This window comes from Miniopterus schreibersii, assembly GCF_964146895.1.
Source record: "Miniopterus schreibersii genome assembly, chromosome: 2".
Taxonomy (NCBI): domain Eukaryota; kingdom Metazoa; phylum Chordata; class Mammalia; order Chiroptera; family Miniopteridae; genus Miniopterus; species Miniopterus schreibersii.
In genome coordinates, this window is record NC_138102.1 from 137,381,733 (window position 1) to 137,388,012 (window position 6,280).

The following is a 6,280-nucleotide window of genomic DNA, read 5'->3' on the forward strand; positions in this document are numbered from 1 at the left end:
GGCGTGGACAGGCGGGGGCTCTGAGCGCCTGGCCCTGAGGCTCTAGGCCCCAAGAAAATGAAGGAGGGGCGGGGGAGGGGGGGGCGGGAAGCCAACGGACTGGCCAGAGGCAAAGTTCCCCCTGGTCCCAAACCTCAGCCCCGCCCCACCACACCGCACTCTGAGTGGCCCGGCAGGGTGTGGGTGGCGTGGGCGGGTGCTGGTTCTACATTCAGGCCTGGCCCGAGAACCTTTATGCCTTCGCTGGGGGCAAGAGAGGAGGGGTGCAGGGCGGGGCGGGATTTCAGTAGCTAAGATTCTTTTCCCCATCCCATTAAGCCCCAAACACAGTAGGTGGGCGGATGATAGGACCGAGCTGAGTCCCGTCCCCCCATCCCCTATCCCGCGACCGGAGGGCTCCCTGAGGGGGCACACCCCGAACCCCTCTGAAGTGTGTGGGTGCCCCTCCTCCACTCCCCCCCTAGTTATTTTGGAGCCTGGGCTGCCAGCCACTGGCCGCGGGTTTCCACGTGCCTCCTCCCTCCACCCACGCTCCCGGTGACGCACATCCTCCGCCCACGCAGCCTCTGCTGGAGGAGCCCCCTCCCTCCCACCTGCCCTCTTGGGGCGGTGCTGAGCCCCCGGACCCGGACGGAGAAGCAGGACCCGGGAAGAGGGCCGAGTAGGACCTGAAGCAAGGGGCAGTTACCGGCTGGGCGCTGGGCGCCTGGGTCCCGGCCCAGGAAAGAGGAGGAGAGAGGAGAGGATTCCTCTCTTCGGTGCTGTGGCTGGTACTCGGCCACAGAGGGAGGAGGGGAGAAAAATCCCGGGGACCTGGACTGCATACTTCCCTAGGGGACTCTGAAGGGGCTTGTCTGGGTGCAGACCTTCGTGTGAGAGTGAAACTCACGAGCGTTTGTATCTTTGTTTCTCAGGGTTGTTGTGAGGATCAAATGAGAGGATGCAATGAAAACTTGTCAATTGTAAAATGCTAAGCAAATTTAAGGTGCTATTGTCTGTCTGTGCCTCTGTACCCAGAGATTATGTATTGATATGTTTCTTTACATCTACTTGTGTATCCGTGTCTTTGTCTCTCTCTAGGTTTGTATGTGAGCACCTATGTGTGGGTTAAAAAACATGTACATTAAAAATATAATTTAAAAAAAATCATTGACTTGTCAAGCCCCGCCAGAGGCCAGGCAGCCAGAGCTGCTGAGATGTCTGTTCTGCGCTTCCCTCCCACTCCTACCACCCCCAGCTCTCCTCCTACTCTCTTCCGTTGAGAACAAGGAATTTCCAGTCTTTAGCAAAAGGAGAGCCACAGAGACAGAGGCTAAGACTGTGAGAAACTGTAGAAAAACAAAGATAAGGGGCAGGTGGTGGGGGGAGATAACAAAAAGGGGTGGGACAAATACAAAGATCTTCATTTCTTCTTTATGGGCCCCATTTTTCCCAGGGTGGCTCAGAACCACTTCCCTACCTGTCTCCTCTGCTCTCCCCACCCCTACCTCGGAGTTCTCAGAGGCACGCAGAGCAGAGCTTCGTATCCCATTTCATCAATTGACTTATTGTCTATAAAAGTTTAATAAATAATTGGCTAATTTATTTTCAACACTGGTCTCTTCCGGGAAGGGAAACAGTATCCTCAGTCCCAGTTTTCCAAGAAAAGGGAAAGAGTGTGAAGAAAGTGTGTGAAAGAGAAGGAAATTTTGAACCAGAAGGACTGTCATTCCTAGGCACGTGTAGGTTTTCCTTTAGCAGATTGCACTGCTTACTTCCACCCGCCCCCAATTTTTCACCAGGCCAAATCAAGTTCACTCAGCAAGGTCTGGTTCAAAAGTCACCTTCCTGGACCCTCTTCTTCTTGCACCCACTTTAGGCAGAATTCCTCCCATCCCTCAGAGGCCTCATGGCTCTCTGTACACAATTCGTTTATAGTTGCTTGTTTCACCATCAGCCCAGGAGTCTCCTGGGTAGGTCTGGTACTGGTGGGCTCTATGAAATAAGTGAGTTGATGACGCTGTTTCCAGACCTGTGCAACTTTGTGAAGGGCACTGACACAGATTTTACTCCAAAAGGAGCTAAACCTGGACAAAACTGTTTAAGTGGAGATAACTTGTTTTCCATGATTCTTTCCTTCTTTAAGTTTCCAGTGAATCTCACAAGTGTGGCTCCTTGGTCTTCTAAAATGTCCTCTATTCTGGTAAATTAATTCATATCCAGGTGCTAAAGATTTGGTTTAAATTCTTGCTGGTAATAGAAAAATATAAACATAAAGTAATGATCCTCCTTTTTTCCTCTTTCTGTAACATGTCAGAATTATAATCTAAGGAATGTTGTCCTTCAATGTAGTCATCTTATAAGAGATGCTTCATTCCTCACAGAGACAAAGGAACTGCCTTTAAGGAGCACATAGACTTGTAGGGGAGATAGACATATAAATAATTACAATAAAGTGCTATAATAGGGGTACAAACAATGACAGAAGGATGGGGGCAGGTGATCTATTCTGCCTGGGGTTGTGAGGGACAAGTTTAGTCAGGCTTCCAAAGGAGGTGATGATGCAGCCTAGGATTTTGAATTCTGAATAGATTTCCAGGAGGAAGGGATGGTCAAGTCAGAGAGAGCAGAACATAAACTTACATAGATGTATGAAACAGAATGGTATGTTTGAGAAACTAGAAATTGTTCACTATTGTTGGATGGTGGGTGGTGGTGGTAAAAAAGGAGCCCAGGGAGGTGTACAAGGCCGCTTCATTAAGGTTATAGACTAGGGCTTCTCAAACTATAGTAAAGGACCAATTTTTAAAAATTCCAATCTATTATTCACTACTTCTATAAAATTCACAAAAAGTGAGTTCTTAGAAAAATGAAATAAAATCCCCATTTTTATTAGCCTCAATAAATAAAAAATTTCTGTCAAATTGCTGTAGAAGTTTCTAAATGCCTACATTTAACTTCTGAAATTGTTTCTTTGCAGACTAGTAAAAAACTTTGCATAGCACAGCTGTAGTTGTTTCTTTACATCTGTGTTTTGGATCATACTGAGGACCCTGGACTTCATCACAGAAAATACTGTGGAACCGTAAAGACTTTGTAATATGGGAGTGAAAAGGTCAGATCTGCATTTAGGAGTAGTGTGGAGGAAGGGTTTTAGGTGCAAAAACAGCAGGGAGGCCAGCTTGAAGAAAATTCAAGTGTGAGATCACAAGGTGCTGGACTAAATTACTGGCATGAGATAGTAGAGGACAGATTTCAAAAGATTCAAATCAACAAGACCTGGTGATTGAGTGGCTAAGGGGTTGAGGAAAGAGAAGGGTTAGAATAGAGTGCTCCTTCTCAAAACTTTGGGAATTGTCCTCATCAAATAGTCACTGTTGACAGTCCTTTTCCTAAATTAAAAAAATTATGAAAACCAAGTTTTTCATAACTCATTTGATTATAAGACCTAATGTGACCTGAACTTATTTTGTGGCAGACCTGACCTAAACTTACATGAGATAATTTATAGCTTTTGTTTATCACACGGGTTTATCCCAGTATGAATATTGATATATCTCACTGCAGAAATATATATTTGTTCAGTTACAGGGTACTGTCCCAGACCCCATTGAGATTGTTGCCTTATATTGTATATGCACCACATTACCTTTCTAAAGTCCAAAAAAATCCTGAAACACATTTGCTATCCAGATTTCCCACCCCATTTACTCATCAGTCTTGGCTGGAGTTCTTTTGGTTATTTGCATAAATCAGATCCACCTGCAGATAATGAATATTCATTGCAGTGTATGCTATAGACTCTGAAAATGATTCTCAAAGTGTTTTGTTAGTCCTCATTATTAAAACAATGCTAAAAAACATCTTGAGTGATTACTGTGAAGTGACAGAATTCATTTGGATGGTAAGGTGTGAAATGTTTATCGACAACCAGTCAGACTACTGTGCACCTCATTTTTACATTTTAGCAGTCAGTGGTCAGTGATCTTCTGAAATTAGTTCTCAAACTTGGAATTTAGTTCCCTGCTTCTCTGGCCTTTAGTCAAAACCAAAGTGTGAGCTCTGAATGATGAGAATTTGGGGACTGGTAGGAAATGAAGTGTGTGTGTGTGTGTGTGTGTGTGTATGTGTATATACAAATTATTTTTATTTCTTTAATCCTCACCCAAGGATATTTTTTTCCCATTGTTTTTCGGAGAGAGTGGAAGGGAGAGAGAGAGAAACATCAATGTGAGTGAGACACATCTATTGGTTGCCTCTCACATGCACCCCTACTGGGGCTGGGAACTGAGCCTGCAACCGAGGTATGTGCCACCATCGAACTTGGGACCCTTCAGTCCACAGGCTGATGGCTCTAACCACTGTGCCAAACCAGCTAGGGCTACACAAATTATTTTTAAAACAGTTTAAGGTTTACAAAAATTTGAGAAGATAGTACAGAGAGTTCCCATATACCCTACATCCAGTTTCCACTATTATTACCTTATATTAGTATGGGTACATTTGCCACCATTAATGAGTCAATATTGATATATTGTCATTAACTAAAAGCCTATAGTATATCCAGATTTCCTTAGTTTTTATCTCATTTCTTTTTCTGTTCCAGGATCTCATACATGATAACATATTAAGTTTGGTTCTCATGTCTTTTTAGGCTCCTCTTGGCTGTTAACAGTTTCTCAGACCTTCCTTGTTTTTGATGACCTTGATAGTTTTGAGGAGTACTTGTTAGGTATTTTGTAGGATGCCCCTTTATTGGAGTTTGTTTAATGTGTTTATCATGATTATATTAGTTTTGTGGGCTTGAGGGAGGAAAACCACAGATATAAAATGCCATTTTTATCACATGCTATCAAGGGTACGTAATATCAGTGTGATTAATTACTGTTGATATTAACATCTCTAGGTCGCCAAGGGATTGTGTGTGTGAGACATAGGGTGACCATTGTCTCAGGGGTGGCCTAGACTTTTCTTTATGAGGATAAAATTTCTTCTCTTACCCATGGCTCAGCCCCATTTTAACTTTTTAAAAATTCCTTGTTTCTGAAAGCTTGAATAATCCCCAGAAGTTACCTCCTCCCCTGAATTTTTCTTCAATTCATTAGGTTCCATCTTGTCTAGTGTTCCTATCCACCACTATCAGCTCCTCTTAAAAAATAAGATGCTTCACCCTGGCCAGTGTGGCTCAGTTGGTTGGGTGTTATCCTGTGCTTGGAAAGGTTACTGGTTCAACTCCCAGTCAGGGTACATGCCAAGTTTCAGGCTCAAACCCTGGTAGGAAGTGTGCAGGAGACAGCCAGCTGATCGATGTTCTGCTCTCATATGGATGTTTCTCTCTCCCCCCCTCTCCCTTCCTTTTTCTCTAAAAATCTATTAAAAAAAAAATATATATATATATATATAGAGAGAGAGAGAGAGAGAGAGACGAAGGAAGGGTGGAGGAGGGGAGAGAGAGAAACATCTATGTGAGAGATACACATGAATTGGTTGCCTCCTGCACGACCCCCAACCTGGCTGGGGATCAAACCTGCAACCCAGGTACATGTCCTTGATTGGGAATTGAACCTGTGACCCTCTGGTGGGCAGGCTGACGCTCTAACCACTGAGCCATGCTAGTCAGGGCAATCAATAAAAATATTTTAAAAAACATAAGATGTTTCAATTTCTAATATTTATTGAACACCTGTTATGTACACTCTGCTAGGCCCACACTGTGTGAAATCATTTAATGGGAAGCAGCTTGCTGCATGAAAAGAGCGCAGGCTTTGTAGTATTGAGACTGACTGGAACCATAGTCCAGCCCAACTATGCACTCTTGGGTAGGTTCCTTTGCTTCTCTTAGCCTTGACTTTTTTTTATTTTTTATTTTTTTTATTTGAGAGAGGGAGGTGGAGAGAGAAAGACAGAGAGAAAGAGAGAGAGAGCGAGCGCGCAGTTTATTGTTCCATTTTGTTATTCATTTATTGGTTGATTCTTGTATGTGCCCTTGTGCCTTGACCGGTAATGGTACCTGCTACGTTGGCATATCCGGAGGACGCTCTAGCCAACTGAGCTACCCTGCCAGGGCTTCCCTGGCTGCTTCTTAAGTGGAGATAATATTTGTCTCACAAGATGTTGCGAGGAATAAAAAACTTTCTCTTAATCCTCACATTCATTTCTTAAAAAAAAAAAAAACCCAACCCCCCATGACTACATTTTAAATGCTATTTATTCCTATAAAACGCATTTTTTGTGACTTCTGTTTTAAATCATTTAGGACTTTGGAAGATATAGTCATTTTTTAAAAATTGCCCGTCAGGAC